At 47.5% G+C, this 26,073-nt stretch overlaps 14 non-coding genes and 2 pseudogenes across 14 annotated transcripts; 10 read left to right on the top strand and 6 right to left on the bottom strand.

Moving 5' to 3' along the window:
• The first annotated feature begins 2,478 nt into the window (after positions 1–2,478).
• On the top strand, positions 2,479–2,642 carry LOC135042584 (U1 spliceosomal RNA). Its single transcript, XR_010235686.1, has one exon. It is a non-coding gene; the product is annotated as a U1 spliceosomal RNA (small nuclear RNA).
• A 152-nt stretch (positions 2,643–2,794) lies between these two features.
• LOC135042477 (U1 spliceosomal RNA) lies at positions 2,795–2,957 on the top strand. Its single transcript, XR_010235591.1, has one exon. It is a non-coding gene; the product is annotated as a U1 spliceosomal RNA (small nuclear RNA).
• A 673-nt stretch (positions 2,958–3,630) lies between these two features.
• Positions 3,631–3,794, top strand: LOC135042431 (U1 spliceosomal RNA). The gene has a single exon (XR_010235553.1). It is a non-coding gene; the product is annotated as a U1 spliceosomal RNA (small nuclear RNA).
• Positions 3,795–3,946: 152 nt separating this feature from the next.
• On the top strand, positions 3,947–4,109 carry LOC135042476 (U1 spliceosomal RNA). Its single transcript, XR_010235590.1, has one exon. It is a non-coding gene; the product is annotated as a U1 spliceosomal RNA (small nuclear RNA).
• Positions 4,110–4,764: 655 nt separating this feature from the next.
• On the top strand, positions 4,765–4,928 carry LOC135042570 (U1 spliceosomal RNA). The gene has a single exon (XR_010235673.1). It is a non-coding gene; the product is annotated as a U1 spliceosomal RNA (small nuclear RNA).
• A 9,745-nt stretch (positions 4,929–14,673) lies between these two features.
• On the bottom strand, positions 14,674–14,836 carry LOC135042490 (U1 spliceosomal RNA). The gene has a single exon (XR_010235600.1). It is a non-coding gene; the product is annotated as a U1 spliceosomal RNA (small nuclear RNA).
• Positions 14,837–14,988: 152 nt separating this feature from the next.
• On the bottom strand, positions 14,989–15,152 carry LOC135042587 (U1 spliceosomal RNA). The gene has a single exon (XR_010235689.1). It is a non-coding gene; the product is annotated as a U1 spliceosomal RNA (small nuclear RNA).
• Positions 15,153–16,492: 1,340 nt separating this feature from the next.
• Positions 16,493–16,566, bottom strand: TRNAN-AUU (transfer RNA asparagine (anticodon AUU)). Its single transcript has one exon. It is a non-coding gene; the product is annotated as a tRNA-Asn (tRNA).
• Positions 16,567–17,870: 1,304 nt separating this feature from the next.
• Positions 17,871–18,034, top strand: LOC135042553 (U1 spliceosomal RNA). The gene has a single exon (XR_010235656.1). It is a non-coding gene; the product is annotated as a U1 spliceosomal RNA (small nuclear RNA).
• A 152-nt stretch (positions 18,035–18,186) lies between these two features.
• LOC135042466 (U1 spliceosomal RNA) lies at positions 18,187–18,328 on the top strand (annotated as a pseudogene).
• A 692-nt stretch (positions 18,329–19,020) lies between these two features.
• LOC135042504 (U1 spliceosomal RNA) lies at positions 19,021–19,184 on the top strand. Its single transcript, XR_010235613.1, has one exon. It is a non-coding gene; the product is annotated as a U1 spliceosomal RNA (small nuclear RNA).
• A 152-nt stretch (positions 19,185–19,336) lies between these two features.
• Positions 19,337–19,481, top strand: LOC135042483 (U1 spliceosomal RNA; annotated as a pseudogene).
• Positions 19,482–20,169: 688 nt separating this feature from the next.
• Positions 20,170–20,333, top strand: LOC135042567 (U1 spliceosomal RNA). Its single transcript, XR_010235670.1, has one exon. It is a non-coding gene; the product is annotated as a U1 spliceosomal RNA (small nuclear RNA).
• A 3,303-nt stretch (positions 20,334–23,636) lies between these two features.
• On the bottom strand, positions 23,637–23,799 carry LOC135042496 (U1 spliceosomal RNA). Its single transcript, XR_010235606.1, has one exon. It is a non-coding gene; the product is annotated as a U1 spliceosomal RNA (small nuclear RNA).
• Positions 23,800–23,951: 152 nt separating this feature from the next.
• LOC135042465 (U1 spliceosomal RNA) lies at positions 23,952–24,115 on the bottom strand. The gene has a single exon (XR_010235586.1). It is a non-coding gene; the product is annotated as a U1 spliceosomal RNA (small nuclear RNA).
• Positions 24,116–24,789: 674 nt separating this feature from the next.
• Positions 24,790–24,945, bottom strand: LOC135042512 (U1 spliceosomal RNA). The gene has a single exon (XR_010235616.1). It is a non-coding gene; the product is annotated as a U1 spliceosomal RNA (small nuclear RNA).
• Positions 24,946–26,073: the final 1,128 nt, after the last annotated feature.

Below are 26,073 nucleotides of genomic sequence, written 5' to 3'. Positions count from 1 at the left end.
GGGCTGGGGAGGGTGGCAGCTCGGGCAGCCCCTCCCCCGTCAAGTTAAGGAGATTCAACTGAGGAAGCACAAGGGAACTCTCGTTTGGGGACAACAACTGCAGGGAGACCACATCTTTTCAGATGAACATGGGAGGGCGGAAGGCTGCCTAATACTGAAGCACCATCAAATATCAAACCATATCCAACAACTAGTACAAGCATTCCTGGGGGAAGGTCTGCAGCAGACGGATTTGCATACGGTGATGTCATCCAAGCAGTGGGCCAAAGTTGGCTGGAACCCTCATCTGCATATAAAAAGAGAAAAGGGGCATGCAGGGCATGGCGGCCTTTTGCAGTGCTTGGATGACCCCTAGTTCGCATTAAACACCCCCACCCTCCTTTGGTGTGGGGCTCATGTTGGCCATGCCCCATCCCCTGAAGCATTCATGCTGATTTCTTGCAGCAGCTGGGCACTGTAACAGCTCCAGAGCTGCTCTGTAAGGCAAGTAAAAGGGTGTGGGCCCTGCAGCACCACCTGTAGTTCGCATTGTGCGTTGGAAGGCACAAAGTAGGCAGACGGGAGGAGAAGTCAGGATAGTACACAAGGGCATCCTTTTCTCTTAGTCCGTAAAGGATGCTGGGGTCACATTAAGAACCATGGGGTATAGACGGGATCCGCAAGAGACATGGGCACTTTAAGACTTTCAAAGGGTGTGAACTGGCTCCTCCCTCTATGCCCCTCCTCCAGACTCCAGTTATAGGAACTGTGCCCAGGGAGACGGACATTTCGAGGAAAGGATTTATTGTTAAACTAAGGTGAGCATCTTACCAGCTCACACCTTAAGCATGCCGCAGAACGTGGCAGAACGTGGCATTCAACAGAACACAAGCCAACGGCATGAACAATTGCAGCAAGAAGGCCAGGTACCCTACACCATAACAGGGGTTTTCGAAATTTTGACTTGTCTACTTAAAGATCACCAAAATCTGATAACAAGGTCAATTACATCCCTGGGTGGGATTGAACCACAAACCTTTTGGTTAATAGCCGTACACACTAACTGATTGCGCCACAGCGACACTTTGCGAAAGTACTTACTGACAAAGGCTAATAAGCATTCTCATGCTGCTTTCTCATGTGGAAGTCTGTTTAATGTGAAAACAAGGTGATATCTAATTAGCACACAGGTAAGGAATTAAGAAAATCTTTATTTAAGGGTGAAGATGTTTCTCACAAAATTGTTGCCCCAATGCATCATTGAAATTCAAGCTGGAAAGATGATTTTAATATATCACTTGTACATTTTGTATTGCTCTTCTGGTGACAATGTAGTTTGTTTTTGTCAATTACCATTTTAATAATAGGGTAAAGAAAATTAAGTGGATTTTTGAAAGAAAACAATACTGTCAATATACTATTAAAACAAATTAAAATGGTAAAAGTTATTGTACTTTAAGTAAAAATAAAAGCTAAAATATCAATCCCAGTTTTGGATTACTTTAAATGGACTGCAGATCTCTCTTGGCCTGGACCTATGGGGGTCAAATGCAGGACATTGCATGTCAGCCATGTTGTCACATCTCGGCTGAAAGAATACAAAATTATATATATACAGTCACTTGAAAACATTATTGGTGATTATTCCTGCAGGTAATCACCACACCTTAGATCACATATAATTTGTGATCCTCCTTTCTCTATTCAAACGTGACAGCAAGGCTCACCCATTGCACTCTGGGTGTGCTGCTCCTGCGATTTCCCCAAATGTGGGAAACTTGACTGCATAATTTGTGTTTCCCCTGGTCGGCTCTCGTATAATTCAGATCTCTTTGTCTCAGGTCTCTCTCCAGCCTAGTTTGCTGTCTGTTTCCACTTCTCTTTTCTTGAGCTGCTCCCTTCTATGCCCTTGCGCACTATCCTGACTTCTCCCGTCTGCTTACTTTGTGCCTTCCAATGCACAATGCAAACTACAGGTAGTGCTGCAGGGCCCACACCCTTTTACTTGCCGTACAGAGCAGCTCTGGAGCTGTTACAGAGCCCAGCTACTGCAAGAAATCAGCTTGAATGCTTCAGGGGCTGAGGCATAGCCAACATGAGCCCCACACCGAAGGAGGGTGGAGGTGTTTAATGCGGACTAGGGGTCATCCAAGCGCCGCAAAAGGCCGCCATGCCCTGCACGCCCCTTTTCTCTTTTCACATGCAGACGAGGGTTGAAGCCAACTTTGACCCACTGCTTGGATGACATCACCATATGCAAATCCATCTGCTGCAGGCCTTCCCCCAGGAATGCTTGCACTAGTTGTTGCATTTGGTTTGTTGTTTGGGGGTGCTTCAGTATTAGGCAGCCTTCTTCCCTCCCATGTTCATCTGAAAATATGTGTTCTCCCTGCAGTTGTTGTCCCCAGATGAGAGTTCCCTTGTGCTGCCTCAGTTGAATCTCCTTTACTTGACAGAGATGTGCCTGAGCAGCGGCCCTCCCCAGCCCTATCCCAAATCATACTTATTTTGCATAGGAGATACCATGGTCATGAAGATTGTTCTCCCAGGGTGAGGTTCATTCATTGCATTCTGGGTATGCTGACCCCTGTGATTTCCCCAAATGTGGGTAACTCGACTGCATTATTTGTTGTAGTGGGGGACTGTGTTTGTGTTTTCCTCTGGTCAGCTCTGGTAAAAGTCAGATTTCTTTGTCTCAGATCTTCCTCTAGCCTTGTTCTTCTTTCGAGAGTTCCCTTGTGCTGCCTCAGTTGGATCTCCTTCACTTGACAGGGGGGTGCCCGAGCAGCGACCCTCCCCAGCTCTAGCCCAACTCCTACTTACCTGCCAGGTGAGATACTATGATCATGAAGGTGCTTCTCCCAGGGCAAGGCTCACCCATTGCACTCTGGGTGTGCTGCCCCTGCGATTTCCCCAAATGTGGGAAACTTGACTGCAGAATTTGTGTTTCCCCTGGTCGGCTCTCGTATAATTCAGATCTCTTTGTCTCAGGTCTCTCTACAGCCTAGTTTGCTGTCTGTTTCCACTTCTTTTTTCTTGAGCCCCTCCCTTTTATACCCTTGTGCACTATCCTGACTTCTCCTCCTGTCTGCTTACTTTGTGCCTTCCAATGCACAATGCAAACTACAGGTAGTGCTGCAGGGCCCACACCCTTTTACTTGCATTACAGAGCAGCTCTGGAGCTGTTACAGTGCCAAGCTGCTGCAAGAAATCAGCTTGAATGCTTCAGGGGCTGGGGCATGGCCAACATGAGACCCACACCGAAGGAGGGTGGGGGTGTTTAATGCAAACTAAGGGTCATCCAAGCACCGCAAAAGGCCGCCATGCCCTGCACGCCCCTTTTCTCTTTTCATATGCAGACGAAGGTTGAAGCCAACTTTGACCCACTGCTTGGATGACATCACCATATGCAAATCAATCTGCGGCAGGCCTTCCCCCAGGAATGCTTGCACTAGTTGTTGCATTTGGTTTGTTGTTTGGGGGTGCTTCAGTATTAGGCAGCCTTCTGCCCTCCCATGTTCATCTGAAAATATGTGTTCTCCCTGCAGTTGTTGTCCCAGATGAGAGTTCCCTTGTGCTGCCTCAGTTGAATCTCCTTTACTTGACAGAGATGTGCCTGAGCAGCGGCCCTCCCCAGCCCTATCCCAAATCATACTTATTTTGCATAGGAGATACCATGGTCATGAAGATTATTCTCCCAGGGTGAGGTTCATTCATTGCATTCTGGGTATGCTGACCCCTGTGATTTCCCCAAATGTGGGTAACTCGACTGCATTATTTGTGGTAGTGGGGGACTGTGTTTGTGTTTTCCTCTGGTCAGCTCTGGTAAAAGTCAGATTTCTTTGTTTCAGATCTTCCTCTAGCCTTGTTCTTCTTTCGAGAGTTCCCTTGTGCTGCCTCAGTTGGATCTCCTTCACTTGACAGGGGGGTGCCCGAGCAGCGACCCTCCCCAGCTCAAGCCCAACTCCTACTTACCTGCCAGGTGAGATACTATGATCATGAGGGTGCTTCTCCCAGGGCAAGGCTCACCCATTGCACTCTGGGTGTGCTGCCCCTGCGATTTCCCCAAATGTGGGAAACTTGACTGCATAATTTGTGTTTCCCCTGGTCGGCTCTCGTATAATTCAGATCTCTTTGTCTCAGGTCTCTCTCCAGCCTAGTTTGCTGTCTGTTTCCACTTCTTTTTTCTTGAGCCCCTCCCTTTTATACCCTTGTGCACTATCCTGACTTCTCCTCCTGTCTGCTTACTTTGTGCCTTCCAATGCACAATGCAAACTACACACCCTTTTACTTGCCTTACAGAGCAGCTCTGGAGCTGTTACAGTGCCAAGCTGCTGTAAGAAATCAGCTTGAATGCTTCAGGGGCTGGGGCATTGGCAACATGAGCCCCACACCGAAGGAGGGTGGGGGTGTTTAATGCGAACTAAGGGTCATCCAAGCGCCGCAAAAGGCCGCCATGCCCTGCATACCCCTTTTCTCTTTTCATATGCAGATGAGGGTTCCAGCCAACTTTGGCCCACTGCTTGGATGACATCACCGTATGCAAATCCGTCTTCTGCAGAACTTCCCCCAGGAATGCTTGTACTAGTTGTTGCATTTGGTTTGTTGTTTGGGGGTGCTTCAGTATTAGGCAGCCTTCTGCCCTCCCATGTTCATCTGAAAATATGTGTTCTCCCTGCAGTTGTTGTCCCCAGATGAGATTTCCCTTGTGCTGCCTCAGTTGAATCTCCTTTACTTGACAGAGATGTGCCTGAGCAGCGGCCCTCCCCAGCCCTATCCCAAATCATACTTATTTTGCATAGGCGATACCATGGTCATGAAGATTGTTCTCCCAGGGTGAGGTTCATTCATTGCATTCTGGGTATGCTGACCCCTGTGATTTCCCCAAATGTGGGAAACTCGACTGCATTATTTGTGGTAGTGGGGGACTGTGTTTGTGCTTTCCTCTGGTCAGCTCTGGTAAAAGTCAGATTTCTTTGTCTCAGATCTTCCTCTAGCCTTGTTCTTCTTTCGAGAGTTCCCTTGTGCTGCCTCAGTTGGATCTCCTTCACTTGACAGGGGGTGCCCGAGCAGCAATCCTCCACAGCTCTGGCCCAACTCCTACTTACCTGCCAGGTGAGATACTATGATCTTCACTGTTAGGGCAATCAGGATGTGGAATTCCCTGCCAGGGAAGGTGGTAATGGCGGACTCTGTAATTGGATTTAAAAAAGGAATGGATACATTTCTGAATGAAAAAGCTATCCAAGGTTATAATACTTAAAATATCAACATGGTTAATCCGGGGGTAACATGAGTTGTAGTAGCTAACTAGTCATAAAACATTATTCAGCAAGTATGTAGAATCATCACAACTTAAAACAGGTTGAACACGATGGGCAATTTGCCTCTATTCAACCTCAAAAACTTTGTTACTATATGTTACTATATTACTATGTTACTGTAGTATACAGAACACCACAATGCAATGAGCAGGGATAGTGAGCACTGATGAGGATACTAGAACTGACACTGAGCAGCAAGATGCAGCACTGGACTATTAGTAATGTACTGTAGTATGCTGAGCACAACAATGCAGCACAAGACAATGAGCAGTGATACTGAGCACTGATGAGGATACTACTGAGAACTGACACTGAGCAGGAGAGACACACTACTAGTATTACTGAGCAGCAATAAGTATCCACTGATACTGAGCACTGATATTGAGATTTCCACTGAGAGAACATAGCCACGTCCTCTCCGCTCTCTCTTCAATGCACGAGTAAAAATGGCGGCAACGCGCAGCTCTTTATATGGAATCCGAATCTCGCGAGAATCCGACAGCGGGATGATGACATTTTCCCTTGTTCAGGTTTTCCGAGTCAGGCGGGAACAACCGAGCCTGCCTCGTACCAGTGTAAACCACGTGGAGTTCGTGGGGAATTCGGTTCTCGGAGAACCGAACCCGCTCCTCTCTACCTTATACCCATCAAATTTTTTTATTTTCAATCTAAGCCCCTGCAGTTTTCTGTAAGCATCTGCTTTGCTATGATGATCAACAAGTCACAAGGGCAAACACTCAGGGCTTGAGGCGTAGATCTTAGGACCAGCTGCTACAAGCATGGCAGAGGTGTCACTATCACTGGTGACACCCAGAGAGGTGGCGAGGGAGATTGTAATGCAGTGCGCGCAGATAAGCAGCGCAATGGTAAAAAGGAGGCATGGTTTCATAGGTAGGGGCGTTGCCTGGTGGCCTGAATCTACATTTTGTTGCTCCGGGTGTCCCGGGGGTTGGGGGCTGCACCGGGGACTAGTGTGTGAGCGGTGCTGGCTCCTGCACAGTGACATGGCATGGCCACTAGAGATGTGCACCGGAAATTTTTCGGGTTTTGTGTTTTGGTTTTGGGTTCGGTTCCGCGGCCGTGTTTTGGGTTCGAACGCGTTTTGGCTAAACCTCACCGAATTTTTTTTGTCGGATTCGGGTGTGTTTTGGATTCGGGTGTTTTTTTCAAAAAACCCTAAAAAACAGCTTAAATCATAGAATTTGGGAGTCATTTTGATCCCAAAGTATTATTAACCTCAATAACCATAATTTCAACTCATTTTCAGTCTATTCTTAACACCTCACACCTCACAATATTATTTTTAGTCCTAAAATTTGCACCGAGGTCGCTGGATGACTAAGCTCAGTGACCCAAGTGGCCGACACAAACACCTGGCCCATCTAGGAGTGGCACTGCAGTGTCACGCATGATGGCCCTTCCAAAAAACACTCCCCAAACAGCACATGACGCAAAGAAAAAAAGAGGCGCAATGAGGTAGCTGTGTGACTAAGCTCAGCGACCCAAGTGGCCGACACAAACACCTGGCCCATCTAGGAGTGGCACTGCAGTGTCACGCAGGATGGCCCTTCCAAAAAACACTCCCCAAACAGCACATGACGCAAAGAAAAAAAGAGGCGCAATGAGGTAGCTGTGTGACTAAGCTCAGCGACCCAAGTGGCCGACACAAACACCTGGCCCATCTAGGAGTGGCACTGCAGTGTCACGCAGGATGGCCCTTCCAAAAACACTCCCCAAACAGCACATGACGCAAAGAAAAAAAGAGGCGCAATGAGGTAGCTGTGTGACTAAGCTCAGCGACCCAAGTGGCCGACACAAACACCTGGCCCATCTAGGAGTGGCACTGCAGTGTCACGCAGGATGGCCCTTCCAAAAAACACTCCCCAAACAGCACATGACGCAAAGAAAAAAAGAGGCGCAATGAGGTAGCTGTGTGACTAAGCTCAGCGACCCAAGTGGACGACACAAACACCTGGCCCATCTAGGAGTGTCACTGCAGTGTCACGCAGGATTGCCCTTCCAAAAAACACTCCCCAAACAGCACATGACGCAAAGAAAAAAAGAGGCGCAATGAGGTAGCTGTGTGACTAAGCTCAGCGACCCAAGTGGCCGACACAAACACCTGGCCCATCTAGGAGTGGCACTGCAGTGTCACGCAGGATGGCCCTTCCAAAAAACACTCCCCAAACAGCACATGATGCAAAGAAAAATAAAAGAAAAAAGAGGTGCAAGGTGGAATTGCCTTGGGCCCTCCCACCCACCCTTATGTTGTATAAACAGGACATGCACACTTTAACCAACCCATCATTTCAGTGACAGGGTCTGCCACACGACTGTGACTGAAATGACAGGTTGGTTTGGACCCCCACCAAAAAAGAAGCAATTAATCTCTCCTTGCACAAACTGGCTCTATAGAGGCAAGATGTCCACCTCATCATCATCCTTCGATTCATCACCGTGTACATCCCCCTCCTCACAGATTATCAATTCGTCCCCACTGGAATCCACCATCTCAGCTCCCTGTGTACTTTGTGGAGGCAATTGCTGCTGGTCAATGTCTCCACGGAGAAATTGATTATAATTCATTTTAATGAACATCATCTTCTCCACATTTTCTGGAAGTAACCTCGTACGCCGATTGCTGACAAGGTGAGCGGCGGCACTAAACACTCTTTCGGAGTACACACTTGTGGGAGGGCAACTTAGGTAGAATAAAGCCAGTTTGTGCAAGGGCCTCCAAATTGCCTCTTTTTCCTGCCAGTATACGTACGGACTGTCTGACGTGCCTAATTGGATGCGGTCACTCATATAATCCTCCACCATTCTTTCAATGGTGAGAGAATCATATGCAGTGACAGTAGACGACATGTCCGTAATCGTTGGCAGGTCCTTCAGTCCGGACCAGATGTCAGCATCAGCAGTCGCTCCAGACTGCCCTGCATCACCGCCAGCGGGTGGGCTCGGAATTCTGAGCCTTTTCCTCGCACCCCCAATTGCGGGAGAATGTGAAGGAGGAGCTGTTGACCGATCAAGTTCCGCTTGACTTGATAATTTTCTCACCAGCAGGTCTTTGAACCCCTGCAGACTTGTGTCTGCCGGAAAGAGAGATACAACGTAGGTTTTAAATCTAGGATCGAGCACGGTGGCCAAAATGTAGTGCTCTGATTTCAACAGATTGACCACCCGTGAATCCTGGTTAAGCGAATGAAGGGCTCCATCCACAAGTCCCACATGCCTAGCGGAATCGCTCTGTCTTAGCTCCTCCTTCAATGTCTCCAGCTTCTTCTGCAAAAGCCTGATGACGGGAATGACCTGACTCAGGCTGGCAGTGTCTGAACTGACTTCACGTGTGGCAAGTTCAAAAGGTTGCAGAACCTTGCACAACGTTGAAATCATTCTCCACTGCGCTTGAGACAGGTGCATTCCACCTCCTATATCGTGGTCAGATGTATAGGCTTGAATGGCCTTTTGCTGCTCCTCCATCCTCTGAAGCATATAGAGGGTTGAATTCCACCTCGTTACCACTTCTTGCTTCAGATGATGGCAGGGCAGGTTCAGGCGTTTTTGGTGTTGCTCCAGTCTTCTGTACGTGGTGCCTGTACGCCGAAAGTGTCCCGCAATTCTTGTGGCCACCGACAGCATCTCTTGCACGCCCCTGTCGTTTTTTAAATAATTCTGCACCACCAAATTCAAGGTATGTGCAAAACATGGGACGTGCTGGAATTTGCCCAGATATAATGCACGCACAATATTGCTGGCGTTGTCCGATGCCACAAATCCACAGGAGAGTCCAATTGGGGTAAGCCATTCTGTGATGATCTTCCTCAGTTGCCGTAAGAGGTTTTCAGCTGTGTGCGTATTCTGGAAAGCGGTGATACAAAGCGTAGCCTGCCTAGGAAAGAGTTGGCGTTTGCGAGATGCTGCTACTGGTGCCGCCGCTGTTGTTCTTGCGGCGGGAGTCAATACATCTACCCAGTGGGCTGTCACAGTCATATAGTCCTGAGTCTGCCCTGCTCCACTTGTCCACATGTCCGTGGTTAAGTGGACATTGGGTACAACTGCATTTTTTAGGACACTGGTGAGTCTTTTTCTGAGGTCTGTGTACATTTTCGGTATCGCCTGCCTAGAGAAATGGAACCTAGATGGTATTTGGTACCGGGGACACAGTACCTCAATCAAGTCTATAGTTGGCTCTGAAGTAATGATGGATACCGGAACCACGTTTCTCACTGCCCAGGAAGCCAAGGCCTCAGTTATCCGCTTTGCAGCAGGATGACTGCTGTGATATTTCATCTTCCTTGCAAAGGACTGTTGGACAGTCAATTGCTTGGTGGAAGTAGTAAAAGTGGTCTTACGACTTCCCCTCTGGGATGACCATCGACTCCCAGCAGCAACAACAGCAGCGCCAGCAGCAGTAGGCGTTACACTCAAGGATGCATCGGAGGAATCCCAGGCAGGAGAGAACTCGTCAGAATTGCCAGTGACATGGCCTGCAGGACTATTGGCATTCCTGGGGAAGGAGGAAATTGACACTGAGGGAGTTGGTGGGGTGGTTTGCGTGAGCTTGGTTACAAGAGGAAGGGATTTACTGGTCAGTGGACTGCTTCCGCTGTCGCCCAAAGTTTTTGAACTTGTCACTGACTTATGATGAATGCGCTGCAGGTGACGTATAAGGGAGGATGTTCCGAGGTGGTTAACGTCCTTACCCCTACTTATTACAGCTTGACAAAGGCAACACACGGCTTGACACCTGTTGTCCGCATTTCTGTTGAAATACTTCCACACCGAAGAGCTGATTTTTTTGGTATTTTCACCAGGCATGTCAATGGCCATATTCCTCCCACGGACAACAGGTGTCTCGCCGGGTGCCTGACTTAAACAAACCACCTCACCATCAGAATCCTCCTTGTCAATTTCCTCCCCAGCGCCAGCAACACCCATATCCTCCTCATCCTGGTGTACTTCAACACTGACATCTTCAATCTGACTATCAGGAACTGGACTGCGGGTGCTCCTTCCAGCACTTGCAGGGGGCATGCAAATGGTGGAAGGTGCATGCTCTTCACGTCCAGTGTTGGGAAGGTCAGGCATCGCAACCGACACAATTGGACTCTCCTTGTGGATTTGTGATTTTGAAGAACGCACAGTTCTTTGCTGTGCTTTTGCCAGCTTAAGTCTTTTCATTTTTCTAGCGAGAGGCTGAGTGCTTCCATCCTCATGTGAAGCTGAACCACTAGCCATGAACATAGGCCAGGGCCTCAGCCGTTCCTTGCCACTCCGTGTGGTAAATGGCATATTGGCAAGTTTACGCTTCTCCTCCGACGATTTTTATTTAGATTTTTGAGTCCTTTTTTTACTGATCTTTTGTGTTTTGGATTTTACATGCTCTGTACTATGACATTGGGCATCGGCCTTGGCAGACGACGTTGATGGAATTTCATCGTCTCGGCCATGACTAGTGGCAGCAGCTTCAGCACGAGGTGGAAGTGGATCTTGATCTTTCCCTATTTTTGGAACCTCAACATTTTTGTTCTCCATATTTTAATAGGCACAACTAAAAGGCACCTCAGGTAAACAATGGAGATGGATGGATACTAGTATACTTATGGATGACGAGTGACTGACGACACAGAGGTAGCTACAGCCGTGGACTACCGTACTGCGTCTGCTAGTATAGAGATGATAATTAATGATATAAAAAAAATATATATATAACTACTGTAGGTATATATAATATAATGACGGACCTGGTGGACACTGTCAGCAGACTGCTAAACTACTAGTATGAAGAAGATAGAAAAAAACTTCCACCACAGGTAGGTAGGTATACAATTATGGACGAGCACTGACGACACAGAGATAGCCACAGCCGTGGACTACCGTACTGCGTCTGCTAGTATAGAGATGATAATTAATGATATAAAAAAAAATATATATAACTACTGTAGGTATATATAATATAATGACGGACCTGGTGGACACTGTCAGCAGACTGCTAAACTACTAGTATGAAGAAGATAGAAAAAAAAACCCACCACAGTTAGGTATACAATTATGGACGAGTGACGACACAGAGGTAGGTACAGCCGTGAACTACCGTACTGCGTCTGCTAGTATAGATAATATACTAAATATATTACTACTGTAGGTATATAATATAATGACGGACCTGGTGGACACTGTCAGCAGACTCCTAAACTACTAGTATGAAGAAGATAGAAAAAAAAAACCCACCACAGGTAGGTATACAATTATGGACGAGCACTGACGACACAGAGGTAGGTACAGCCGTGGACTACCGTACTGCGTCTGCTAGTATAGATAATATAATAAATATATTACTACTGTAGGTATATAATATAATGACGGACCTGGTGGACACTGTCAGCAGACTGCTAAACTACTAGTATGAAGAAGATAAAAAAAAAACCCACCACAGGTAGGTAGGTATACAATTATGGACGAGCACTGACGACACAGAGATAGCCACAGCCGTGGACTACCGTACTGCGTCTGCTAGTATAGATAATATAATAAATATATTACTACTGTAGGTATATAATATAATGATGGACCTGGTGGACACTGTCAGTAGACTCCTAAACTACTAGTATGAAGAAGATAGAAAAAAAAAACCCACCACAGGTAGGTAGGTATACAATTATGGACGAGCACTGACGACACAGAGATAGCCACAGCCGTGGACTACCGTACTGCGTCTGCTAATATAGAGATGATAAAGATGAAAAAAAAAATATAACACTACTGCAGATAAATATTTATATAATATATGTATGACGGACCTGCTGGACACTGTCAGCAGAATGCGTTTATAGAATAAAAAAAAAACACCACAGGAGTGTTTAACTTTTTCAGGCAGACAATATACTGGTGGTCACACTGGCAGCAAAAGTGTTCACTGTACTCCTGCTATAACTGCTCCCCAGTCTCCCCCACAATTAAGCTGTGTGAGCAGTGAGCACTCAGCACAGTCAGATATACATAGATGATATATCATGCAGCACACTGAGGCTGAGCACAGATATGGTATGTGTATCGTTTTTTTTCAGGCAGAGAACGGATTATAAATAATAAAACTGGTGGTCACTATCAGCAAAACTCTACACTACTGAGTACTCCTGACAAGTTCAACTGCTCCCCAAATTAGTAGTAAATCAAATGTCACTCGTCTCTATCTTCTAATCTAAACGGAGAGGACGCCAGCCACGTCCTCTCCCTATCAATCTCAATGCATGTGTGAAAATGGCGGCGACGCGCGGCTCCTTATATAGAATCCAAGTCTCGTGAGAATCCGACAGCGGGATGATGACGTTCGGGCGCGCTCGGGTTAACCGAGCAAGGCGGGAGGATCCGAGTCTGCTCGGACCCGTGCAAAAAAGGGTGAAGTTCGGGCGGGTTCGGATTCCGAGGAACCGAACCCGCTCATCTCTTATGGCCACCCAGCATGACGCCTCCCTTCTTGACCATGCTGTAATTGCAGTCGCACTGCAGTTCAGCGTGATCATAAAAAATGGTGTAGCCTCCTGCTGGTGCAGACTGTATGTGCGCGCAGGAAGCCGCCACCATTTTTGTGATCACAGCGGCTGAATGTGATGTCATACAGCCGCTGTGACCACGCCCCCTGTGTCTCCTCCATTGCAGACCCCATTTTGAAGCCTTGCCCCCGCACCGCTCCATCCCTGACTTGGAAATGGAGTGTTGCTGACCCCCCTCTCCCCCCCTGCCCCGATTGACAGGCAGAGGCGATCGCATTCTCTGCGGGGTGCCGCAGAAAATGCAGGTACATGCGTATGCTCTTAGCAATTTTTGCAGTTGGATCACTTATTGTGATTGCAATCCAACCTGAATCAGGCCCTATTACCTATCACAATGCGCTGCGGGCAGTACAAAATTGGTTTAATATAGGAGAAAAACCCCCAGACCTGTGCTCCTTAACTGTACCTGGTGGCTAGTGGAGCGGCTGCCCAGTAATCAGTGTCCACGCCAGTGCGCACACGGTCCACCCCCTACGGCCACGCTCCCCTTCATCAGCGGCCTCGTGATCCGGAAGGGCGGTGTGTGTGTGACTGACCTTAGGAAGAAACCGGAGCCTCCGCTGCAGTGACCCAGCAACCAGGGCACGGGAGTATACAGCGCCGCTGGGAGTGATGAAGCTGCAGTAAAGATGTCTATTAGACCTAGCCTGCTGCAGCCCTTGTAGATTCTCATAAAACAAGTTCTTCTTTTCTTGTCAAAATGAATAGCTAAGAATAGGCTGCCTGAGGCAGGCCCCTGTTAAGTGGCCTGCTACTGAAGGCACCAACTACAAACTGAGCTCCCTGTTCATGGAAGCGGGGTTATAGAGGAGGATGCACTGAGCATCTTGGGAACAGTCAAAAGCTTTGAGCCGGTTGGTGCCTCAGATCAAGATCCTACTCTACACCCCAATGTGAATCCTTGTGGAGTCCTGTGTACCTCACAGAAGAAATTAATGTGTCACACCCATTGGCAGCAACCTTAGAATAGCTGCTGATGGGCACAATTGAGAAAGGAAGGGGGGGGGGGGGACATTTGAATCCAGCACATAGATGCAATTCAAATATGTAATTTGTACCTTCCTATTTTAAAATATAATGGATGAACTTCACCCTGTGAGAACAATCTTCATGATCAAGAGATCTCATATGCAAAATAAGTATGAGTTGGGATAGGGCTGGGGAGGGTGGCTGCTCGGCCCCTCCCCCGTCAAGTTAAGGAGATTCAACTGAGGAAGCACAAGGGAACTCTCGTCTGGGGACAACAACTGCAGGGAGACCACATCTTTTCAGATGAACATGGGAGGGCGGAAGGCTGCCTAATACTGAAGCACCATCAAATATCAAACCATATGCAACAACTAGTACAAGCATTCCTGGGGGAAGGTCTGCAGCAGACGGATTTGCATACGGTGATGTCATCCAAGCAGTGGGCCAAAGTTGGCTGGAACCCTCATTTGCATATGAAAATAGAAAAGGGGCATGCAGGGCATGGCGGCCTTTTGCGGTGCTTGGATGACCCCTAGTTCGCATTAAACACCCCCACCCTCCTTTGGTGTGGGGCTCATGTTGGCTATGCCCCAGCCCCTGAAGCATTCAAGCTGATTTCTTGCAGCAGCTGGGCACTGTAACAGCTCCAGAGCTGCTCTGTAAGGCAACTAAAAGGGTGTGGGCCCTGCAGCACTACCTGTAGTTCGCATTGTGTGTTGGAAGGCACAAAGTAAGCAGACGGGAGAAGTCAGGATAGTGCGCAAGGGCATAGAAGGCAGTGGCTCCAGAAAAGAGAAGTGGAAACAGACAGCAAACTAGGCTGGAGAGAGACCTGAGACAAAGAGATCTGAATTATACGAGAGCCGACCAGGGGAAACACAAATTATGCAATCAAGTTTCCCACATTTGGGGAAATCGCAGGAGCAGCACACCCAGAGTGCAATGGGTGAGCCTTGCCCTTGGAGAAGCACCTTCATGATCATAGTATCTCACCTGGCAGGTAAGTAGGAGTTGGGCTAGAGCTGGGGAGGGTCACTGCTCGGGCACCCCCCTGTCAAGTGAAGGAGATCCAACTGAGGCAGCACAAGGGTACTCTCGAAAGAAGAACAAGGCTAGAGGAATATATGAGACAAAGAAATCTGACTTTTACCAGAGCTGACCAGAGGAAAACACAAACACAGTCCCCCACTACCACAAAAAATGCAGGCGAGTTTCCCACATTTGGGGAAATCACAGGGGTCAGCATACCCAGAATGCAATGAATGAACCTCACCCTGGGAGAACAATCTTCATGACCATGGTATCTCCTATGCAAAATAAGTATGATTTGGGATAGGGCTGGGGAGGGCCGCTGCTCAGGCACATCTCTGTCAAGTAAAGGAGATTCAACTGAGGCAGCACAAGGGAACTCTCATCTGGGGACAACAACTGCAGGGAGAACACATATTTTCAGATGAACATGGGAGGGAAGAAGGGAATTCCACATCCTGATTGCCCTAACAGTGAAGAAACCTTTCCTCCATTGCGTTCTGAACTTTCCTCCAGTCGCAGCGAGTGACCACGTGTTCTTTTAATAAATAATTCCTCTGATAACTCTTTGTTATGTATCTTTACATATTTGAAGATATTAATAATATCTCCTCTTAGGCACCTCTTTTCTAGTGTATAAATATTCAGCCTAGTAAGTCTTTCCTTATAGTCCAGTACTTTAAGGCCTTTAATCAATTTAGTCTTCAGGATCTCTGACACTTCCATGAGCAGCAGAGTAGTGCAATGGAAGCATGCTGGGCCCATAACCCAGAGGTCGATTGATCGAAACTATCCTCTGCTATGTGCATTTTTTTTTTTATAATTAAAGTAATCAAAAACTGGGATTGATATTTTGGCACTTTTATTTTTACTTAAAGTACAATAACTTTTATCATTTTAATTTGTTTTAATAGTATATTGACAGCATTGTTTTCTTTAAAAAATCCACTTAATTTTCTTTACCCTATTACTGAAATGGTAATTGACAAAAACAAACTACATTGTCACCAGAAGAGCAATGCAAAATGTACAAGTGATATATGAAAATCATCTTCCATCTTGAATTTCAATGATGCATTGGGACAACAATTTGTGAGAAACATCTTCACCCATAAAGAAAGATTTTCTTAATTCCTTACCTGTGTGCTGATTAGATATCACCTTGTTTTCACATTAAACAGACTTCCCCATGAGGAAGCAGCAAGGATGCAGTGACGTTTCCTGGTGTCAACCTGTATTATTTCAGTAGACATTGAAATGAGGATGCATCTTTGATGCCTTTCCAATGAAGCAAGTTTAATTCAGTAATAGGTGAAAAACCATTCCTACAAAGGTGTTAATCAGAGACTTGGCTTTGTGGACACTTTTCAGAGAGCAAATTTGTTAGCATAAACATAAAATCAGAAAATGAAGAGCTGTTTAATCACTCAATTGGACTTTTCTGCCAGCATAATTTTTTTTCTCTGCAACTCACTGCTAAATTGTGCTTCCTAGCTGTTTTTTTATAAAATCACTTAATCAAATCTAACTCTGATTACATCAGAGAAGGCCAGGTACCCTACACCATAAGGGGGGTTTTTGAAATTTTGACTTGTCTACTTAAAGATCACCAAAATCTGATTACAAGTTCAATTACATCCCTGGGTGGGATTGAACCACCAACCTTTTGGTTAATAGCCAAACATGCTAACCGATTGCGCCACAGAGACACCTTGCGAAAGTCAATACTGACAAAGGCTAATAAGCATTCATCTAGAACGTTTCCTAGAAAAACTTTAAAAAGTCAATAATCTGGAGAATTTTTGTAAGAAACACATTGGTACTTTCCCATGATGAGTGAGTGCTTCAGGATTTCTTGCACTTACATGGGCTATTAACCAAAAGGTTGGTGGTTCAATCCCACCCAGGAATGTAATTGACCTTGTCATCAGATTTTGGTGATCTTTAAGTAGACAAGTCAAAATTTCAAACCCCCTCCCTTGGTGTAGGGTACCTGGCCTTCTCTGACGTAATCAGAGTTAGATTTAATTAAGTGATTTTATAAAAAACAGCTAGGAAGCACAATTTAGCAGTGGGTTGCAGAGAAAAAAATAACATTTTAAACCTACCGGTAATTTTTTTTTCTCGTAGTCCGTAGAGGATGATGGGGACTCCGTAAGGACCATGGGGGATAGACGGGCTCCGCAGCAGACATGGGCACTTTAAGAAAGACTTTAGATCTGGGTGTGCACTGGCTCCTCCCTCTATGCCCCTCCTCCATACCTCAGTTAGAGAAACTGTGCCCAGAGGAGACGGACAGTACGAGGAAAGGATTTTTGTTAATCCAAGGTCAAGATTCATACCAGCCACACCAATCACACCGTATAACTTGTGATATACTACCCAGTTAACAGTATGAAAACAACATAGCATCAGTCCAAGACCGATGAAAACTAACATATAACCCTTATGTAAGCAATAACTATATACAAGTCTTGCAGAAGTAGACCGCACTTGGGACGGGCACCCAGCATCCTCTACGGACTACGAGAAAAAGATTTACCGGTAGGTTTAAAATCTTATTTTCTCTTACGTCCTAGAGGATGCTGGGGACTCCGTAAGGACCATGGGGATTATACCAAAGCTCCCAAACGGGCAGGAGAGTGCGGATGACTTTGCAGCACCGATTGAGCAAACAGGAGGTCCTCCTCAGCCAGGGTATCAAACTTATAGAACTTTGCAAAGGTGTTTGAACCAATTTTGACCCACTGCTTGGATGACATCACCATATGCAAATCCATCTGCGGCAGGCCTTCCCCCAGGAATGCTTGCACTAGTTGTTGCATTTGGTTTGTTGTTTGGGGGTGCTTCAGTATTAGGCAGCCTTCTGCCCTCCCATGTTCATCTGAAAATATGTGTTCTCCCTGCAGTTGTTGTCCCCAGATGAGAGTTCCCTTGTGCTGCCTTAGTTGAATCTCCTTTACTTGACAGAGATGTGCCTGAGCAGCGGCCCTCCCCAGCCCTATCCCAAATCATACTTATTTTGCATAGGAGATACCATGGTCATGAAGATTGTTCTCCCAGGGTTAGGTTAATTCATTGCATTCTGGGTATGCTGACCCCTGTGATTTCCCCAAATGTGGGAAACTCAACTGCATTATTTGTGGTAGTGGGGGACTGTGTTTGTGCTTTCCTCTGGTCAGCTCTGGTAAAAGTCAGATTTCTTTGTCTCAGATCTTCCTCTAGCCTTGTTCTTCTTTCGAGAGTTCCCTTGTGCTGCCTCAGTTGGATCTCCTTCACTTGACAGGGGGGTGCCCGAGCAGCGACCCTCCCCAGCTCTAGCCCAACTCCTACTTACCTGCCAGGTGAGATACTATGATCATGAAGATGCTTCTCCCAGGGCAAGGCTCACCCATTGCACTCTGGGTGTGCTGCCCCTGCGATTTCCCCAAATGTGGGAAACTTGACTGCATAATTTGTGTTTCCCCTGGTCGGCTCTCATATAATTCAGATCTCTTTGTCTCAGGTCTCTCTCCAGCCTAGTTTGCTGTCTGTTTCCACTTCTTTTTTCTTGAGCCCCTCCCTTCTATACCCTTGTGCACTATCCTGACTTCTCCCGTCTGCTTACTTTGTGCCTTCCAACGCACAATACAAACTACAGGTAGTGCTGCAGGGCCCACACCCTTTTACTTGCTTTACAGAGCAGCTCTGGAGCTGTTACAGTGCCCAGCTGCTGCAAGAAATCAGCTTGAATGCTTCAGGGGCTGGGGCATAGCCAACATGAGCCCCACACCGAAGGAGGGTGGAGGTGTTTAATGCGAACTAGGGGTCATCCAAGCGCCGCAAAAGGCCGCCATGCCCTGCACACCCCTTTATTCTTTTCATATGCAGACGAGGGTTGAAGCCAACTTTGACCCACTGCTTGGATGACATCACCATATTCAAATCCATCTGCTGCAGGCCTTCCCCCAGGAATGCTTGCACTAGTTGTTGCATTTGGTTTGTTGTTTGGGGGTGCTTCAGTATTAGGCAGCCTTCTGCCCTCCCATGTTCATCTGAAAATATGTGTTCTCCCTGCAGTTGTTGTCCCCAGATGAGAGTTCCCTTGTGCTGCCTCAGTTGAATCTCCTTTACTTGACAGAGATGTGCCTGAGCAGCGGCCCTCCCCAGCCCTATCCCAAATCATACTTATTTTGCATAGGAGATACCATGGTCATGAAGATTGTTCTCCCAGGGTTAGGTTCATTCATTGCATTCTGGGTATGCTGACCCCTGTGATTTCCCCAAATGTGGGAAACTCAACTGCATTATTTGTGGTAGTGGGGGACTGTGTTTGTGCTTTCCTCTGGTCAGCTCTGGTAAAAGTCAGATTTCTTTGTCTCAGATCTTCCTCTAGCCTTGTTCTTCTTTCGAGAGTTCCCTTTTGCTGCCTCAGTTGGATCTCCTTCACTTGACAGGGGGGTGCCCGAGCAGCGACCCTCGCCAGCTCTAGCCCAACTCCTACTTACCTGCCAGGTGAGATACTATGATCATGAAGATGCTTCTCCCAGGGCAAGGCTCACCCATTGCACTCTGGCTGTGCTGCCCCTGCGATTTCCCCAAATGTGGGAAACTTGACTGCATAATTTGTGTTTCCCTGGTCGGCTCTCATATAATTCAGATCTCTTTGTCTCAGGTCTCTCTCCAGCCTAGTTTGCTGTCTGTTTCCACTTCTTTTTTCTTGAGCCCCTCCCTTCTATACCCTTGTGCACTATCCTGACTTCTCCCATCTGCTTACTTTGTGCCTTCCAACGCACAATGCAAACTACAGGTAGTGCTGCAGGGCCCACACCCTTTTACTTGCTTTACAGAGCAGCTCTGGAGCTGTTACAGTGCCCAGCTGCTGCAAGAAATCAGCTTGAATGCTTCAGGGGCTGGGGCATAGCCAACATGAGCCCCACACCGAAGGAGGGTGGAGGTGTTTAATGCGAACTAGGGGTCATCCAAGCGCCGCAAAAGGCCGCCATGCCCTGCACACCCCTTTTTTCTTTTCATATGCAGACGAGGGTTGAAGCCAACTTTGACCCACTGCTTGGATGACATCACCATATGCAAATCCATCTGCTGCAGGCCTTCCCCCAGGAATGCTTGCACTAGTAGTTGCATTTGGTTCGTTGTTTGGGGGTGCTTCAGTTTTAGGCAGCCTTCTGCCCTCCCATGTTCATCTGAAAATATGTGTTCTCCCTGCAGTTGTTGTCCCCAGATGAGAGTTCCCTTGTGCTGCCTCAGTTGAATCTCCTTTACTTGACAGAGATGTGCCTGAGCAGCGGCCCTCCCCAGCCCTATCCCAAATCATACTTATTTTGCATAGGAGATACCTTGGTCATGAAGATTGTTCTCCCAGGGTGAGGTTCATTCATTGCATTCTGGGTATGCTGACCCCTGTGATTTCCCCAAATGTGGGAAACTCGACTGCATTATTTGTGGTAGTGGGGGACTGTGTTTGTGCTTTCCTCTGGTCAGCTCTGGTAAAAGTCAGATTTCTTTGTCTCAGATCTTCCTCTAGCCTTGTTCTTCTTTCGAGAGTTCCCTTGTGCTGCCTCAGTTGGATCTCCTTCACTTGACAGGGGGTGCCCAAGCAGCAATCCTCCACAGCTCTAGCCCAACTCCTACTTACCTGCCAGGTGAGATACTATGATCTTCACTGTTAGGGCAATCAGGATGTGGAATTCCCTGCCAGGGAAGGTGGTAATGGCGGACTCTGTAATTGGATTTAAAAAAGGAATGGATACATTTCTGAATGAAAAAGCTATCCAAGGTTATAATACTTAAAATATCAACATGGTTAATCCGGGGGTAACATGAGTTGTAGTAGTTAACTAGTCATAAAACATTATTCAGCAAGTATGTAGAATCATCACAACTTAAAACAGGTTGAACACGATGGGCAATTTGCCTCTTTTCAACCTCAAAAACTATATTACTATATGTTACTATATTACTATGTTACTGTAGTATACAGAACACCACAATGTAATGAGCAGTGATAGTGAGCACTGATGAGGATACTAGAACTGACACTGAGCAGCAAGATGCAGCACTGGACTATTAGTAATGTACTGTAGTATGCTGAGCACCACAATGCAGCACAAGACAATGAGCAGTGATACTGAGCACTGATGAGGATACTACTGAGAACTGACACTGAGCAGGAGAGACACACTACTAGTATTACTGAGCAGCAATAAGTAACCACTGATACTGAGCACTGATATTGAGATTTCCACTGAGAGAACATAGCCACGTCCTCTCCGCTCCCTCTTCAATGCACGAGTAAAAATGGCGGCAACGCGCAGCTCTTTATATGAAATCCGAATCTCGCGAGAATCCGACAGCGGGATGATGACATTTTCCCTTGTTCAGGTTTTCCGAGTCAGGCGGGAACAACCGAGCCTGCCTCGGACCAGTGTAAACCACGTGGAGTTCGTGGGGAATTCGGTTCTCGGAGAACCGAACCCGCTCCTCTCTACCTTATACCCATATATTTTTTTATTTTCAATCTAAGCCCCTGCAGTTTTCTGTAAGCATCTGCTTCGCTATGATGATCAACAAGTCACAAGGGCAAACACTCAGGGCTTGAGGCGTAGATCTTAGGACCAGCTGCTACAAGCATGGCAGAGGTGTCACTATCACTGGTGACACCCAGAGAGGTGGCGAAGGAGATTGTAATGCAGTGCGCGCAGATAAGCAGCGCAATGGTAAAAAGGAGGCATGGTTTCATAGGTAGGGGCGTGGCCTGGTGGCCTGAATCTACATTTTGTTGCTCCGGGTGTCCCGGGGGTTGGGGGCTGCACCCGGGGACTAGTGTGTGAGCGGTGCTGGCTCCTGCACAGTGACAGGACATGGCCACCCAGCATGACGCCTCCCTTCTTGACCAATCTGTAATTGCAGTCGCACTGCAGTTCAGCGTGATCATAAAAAATGGTGTAGCCTCCTGCTGGTGCAGACTGTATGTGCGCGCAGGAAGCCGCCACCATTTTTGTGATCACAGCGGCTGAATGTGATGTCATACAGCCGCTGTGACCACGCCCCCTGTGTCTACTCCGTTGCAGACCCCATTTTGAAGCCTTGCCCCCGCACCGCTCCATCCCTGACTTGGAAATGGAGTGTTGCTGACCCCCCTCTCCCCCCCTGCCCCGATTGACAGGCAGAGGCGATCGCATTCTCTGCGGGGTGCCGCAGAAAATGCAGGCACATGCGTATGCTCTTAGCAATTTTTGCAGTTGGATCGCTTACTGTGATTGCAATCCAACCTGAATCAGGCCCTATTACCTATCACAATGCGCTGCGGGCAGTACAAAATTGGTTTAATATGGGAGAAAAAACCCCAGACCTGTGCTCCTTAACTGTACCTGGTGGCTCGTGGAGCGGCTGCCCAGTAATCAGTGTCCACGCCAGTGCGCACACGGTCCACCCCCTACGGCCACGCTCCCCTTCATCAGCGGCCTCGTGATCCGGAAGGGCGGTGCGTGTGTGACTGACCTTAGGAAGAAACCGGAGCCTCCGCTGCAGTGACCCAGCAACCAGGGCACGGGAGTATACAGCGCCGCTGGGAGTGATGAAGCTGCAGTAAAGATGTCTATTAGACCTAGCCTGCTGCAGCCCTTGTAGATTCTCATAAAAAAAGTTCTTATTTTCTTGTCAAAATTAATAGCTAAGAATAGGCTGCCTGAGGCAGGCCCCTGTTAAGTGGCCTGCTACTGAAGGCACCAACTACAAACTGAGCTCCCTGTTCATGGAAGCGGGGTTATAGAGGAGAATGCGCTGAGCATCTTGGGAACAGTCAAAAGCTTTGAGCCGGTTGGTGCCTCAGATCAAGATCCTACTCTACACCCCAATGTGAATCCTTGTGGAGTCCAGTGTACCCCACAGAAGAAATTAATGTGTCACACCCATTGGCAGCAACCTTAGAATAGCTGCTGACGGGCACAATTGAGAAAGGAAGGGGGGGGGACATTTGAATCCAGCACATAGATGCAATTCAAATATGTAATTTGAACCTTCCTATTTTAAAATATAATGGATGAACTTCACCCTGTGATAACAATCTTCATGATATAGAGATCTCATATGCAAAATAAGTATGAGTTGGGATAGGGCTGGGGAGGGTGGCTGCTCGGGCAAGCCCCTCCCCCGTCAAGTTAAGGAGATTCAACTGAGGAAGCACAAGGGAACTCTCGTCTGGGGACAACAACTGCAGGGAGACCACATTTTTTCAGATGAACATGGGAGGGCGGAAGGCTGCCTAATACTGAAGCACCATCAAATATCAAACCATATGCAATAACTAGTACAAGCATTCCTGGGGGAAGGTCTGCAGGAGACGAATTTGCATACGGTGATGTCATCCAAGCAGTGGGCCAAAGTTGGCTGGAACCCTCATCTGCATATGAAAAGAGAAAAGGGTTATGCAGGGCATGGCAGCCTTTTGCGGCGCTTGGATGACCCCTAGTTCGCATTAAACACCTCCACCCTCCTTCGGTGTGGGGCTCATGTTGGCTATGCCCCAGCCCCTGAAGCATTCAAGCTGATTTCTTGCAGCAGCTGGGCACTGTAACAGCTCCAGAGCTGCTCTGTAAGGCAAATAAAAGGGTGTGGGCCCTGCAGCACTACCTGTAGTTCGCATTGTGCGTTGGAAGGCACAAAGTAAGCAGACGGGAGAAGTCAGGATAGTGCGCAAGGGCATAGAAGGGAGCGGCTCAAGAAAAGAGAAGTGGAAACAGACAGCAAACTAGGCTGGAGAGAGACCTGAGACAAAGAGATCTGAATTATACGAGAGCCGACCAGGGGAAACACAAATTATGCAGTCAAGTTTCCCATATTTGGGGAAATCGCAGGGGCAGCACACCCAGAGTGCAATGGTTGAGCCTTGCCCTGGGAGAAGCACCTTCAAGATCATAGTATCTCACCTGGCAGGTAAGTAGGAGTTGGGCTAGAGCTGGGGAGGGTCGCTGCTCGGGCACCCCCCTGTCAAGTGAAGGAGATCCAACTGAGGCAGCACAATGGAACTCTCGAAAGAAGAACAAGGCTAGAGGAAGATCTGAGACAAAGAAATCTGACTTTTACCAGAGCTGACCAGCGGAAAACACAAACACAGTCCCCAACTACCACAAATAATGCAGGCGAGTTTCGCACATTTGGGTAAATCACAGGGGTCAGCATACCCAGAATGCAATGAATGAACCTCACCCTGGGTGAACAATTTTCATGACCATGGTGTCTCCTATGCAAAATAAGTATGATTTGGGATAGGGCTGGGGAGGGCCGCTGCTCAGGCACATCTCTGTCAAGTAAAGGAGATTCAACTGAGGCAGCACAAGGGAACTCTCATATGGGGACAACAACTGCAGGGAGAACACATATTTTCAGATGAACATGGGAGGGCAGAAGGCTGCCTAATACTGAAGCACCCCCAAACAACAAACCAAATGCAACAACTAGTGCAAGCATTCCTGGGGGAAGGCCTGCAGCAGATGGATTTGCATATGGTGATGTTATCCAAGCAGTGGGTCAAAGTTGGCTTCAACCCTCATCTGCATATGAAAAGAGAAAAGGGGCGTGCAGGGCATGGCGGCCTTTTGCGGTGCTTGGATGACCCCTAGATCGCATTAAACACCCCCACCCTCCTTTGGTGTGGGGCTCATGTTGGCCATGCCCCATCCCATGAAGCATTCAAGCTGATTTCTTGCAGCAGCTGGGCACTGTAACAGCTCCAGAGCTGCTCTGTAAGGCAAGTAAAAGGGTGTGGGCCCTGCAGCACTACCTGTAGTTTGCATTGTGCATTGGAAGGCACAAAGTAAGCAGACGGGAGGAGAAGTCAGGATAGTGCACAAGGGTATAGAAGGGAGGGGCTCAAGAAAAAAGAAGTGGAAACAGAGAGCAAACTAGGCTGGAGAGAGACCTGAGACAAAGAGATCTGAATTATACGAGAGCCGACCAGAGGAAACACAAATTATGCAGTCAAGTGTCCCACATTTGGGGAAATCGTAGGAGCAGCACACCCAGTGTGCAATGGGTGAGCCTTGCCCTGGGAGAAGCACCTTCCTGATTATAGTATCTCACCTGGGTGTGCTGCCCCTGCGATTTCCCCAAATGTGGGAAACTTGACTGCATAATTTATGTTTCCCCTGGTCGGCTCTCATATAATTCAGATCTCTTTGTCTCAGGTCTCTCTCCAGCCTAGTTTGCTGTCTGTTTCCACTTCTTTTTTCTTGAGCCCCTCCCTTCTATACCCTTGTGGACTATCCTGACTTCTCCTCCTGTCTGCTTACTTTGTGCCTTCCAATGCACAATGCAAACTACAGGTAGTGCTGCAGGGCCCACACCCTTTTACTTGCCTTACAGAGCAGCTCTGGAGCTGTTACAGTGCCAAGCTGCTGCAAGAAATCAGCTTGAATGCTTCAGGGGCTGGGGCATGGCCAACATGAGCCCCACACCGAAGGAGGGTGGGGGTGTTTAATGCGAACTAAGGGTCATCCAAGCGCCGCAAAAGGCCGCCATGCCCTGCATACCCCTTTTCTCTTTTCATATGCAGATGAGGGTTCCAGCCAACTTTGGCCCACTGCTTGGATGACATCACTATATGCATATCCGTCTTCTGCAGACCTTCCCCCAGGAATGCTTGTACTAGTTGTTGCATTTGGTTTGTTGTTTGGGGGTGCTTCAGTATTAGGCAGCCTTCTGCCCTCCCATGTTCATCTGAAAATATGTGTTCTCACTGCAGTTGTTGTCCCCAGATGAGAGTTCCCTTGTGCTGCCTCAGTTGAATCTCCTTTACTCTAAAACTTGTAAAACTTAGCAAAAGTGTTTACTAAATAGCTGCTCGGCAAAGTTGCAATGCCGAGACTCCCCGACCAGCTGCCCAGGATGAACCCACCTTTCTAGTAGAATGGGTCTTCACCTAATTCAGTAACGGCAATCCTGCCGTGGAATGAGCATGCTGAATCTTACCACAGATCCAGCGCATAATTGTCTACATGGAAGCAGGACACCCAATCCTGTTGGGAGCACACAGGACAAACAGAGCCTCTGTTTTCCTAATCTGAACCGTTCTGGTGACATAAATTTTCAAAGTTCTGACCACAGCCAGAGACTTTGACTCAACGAAGGTGTCAGTGGCCAAAGGCACCATGTGGAAAGATGAACCACCTTCGGCAGAAATAGTTGACGTGTCCTCAATTCTGCTCTATCTTCATGAA

The sequence above is a fragment of the Pseudophryne corroboree genome, unplaced genomic scaffold, assembly GCF_028390025.1.
Source record: "Pseudophryne corroboree isolate aPseCor3 unplaced genomic scaffold, aPseCor3.hap2 scaffold_829, whole genome shotgun sequence".
In the NCBI taxonomy this organism is placed as follows: domain Eukaryota; kingdom Metazoa; phylum Chordata; class Amphibia; order Anura; family Myobatrachidae; genus Pseudophryne; species Pseudophryne corroboree.
Note: the sequence above shows the minus strand (reverse complement) of the source record. Positions and strands in the feature narration are given on the sequence as shown.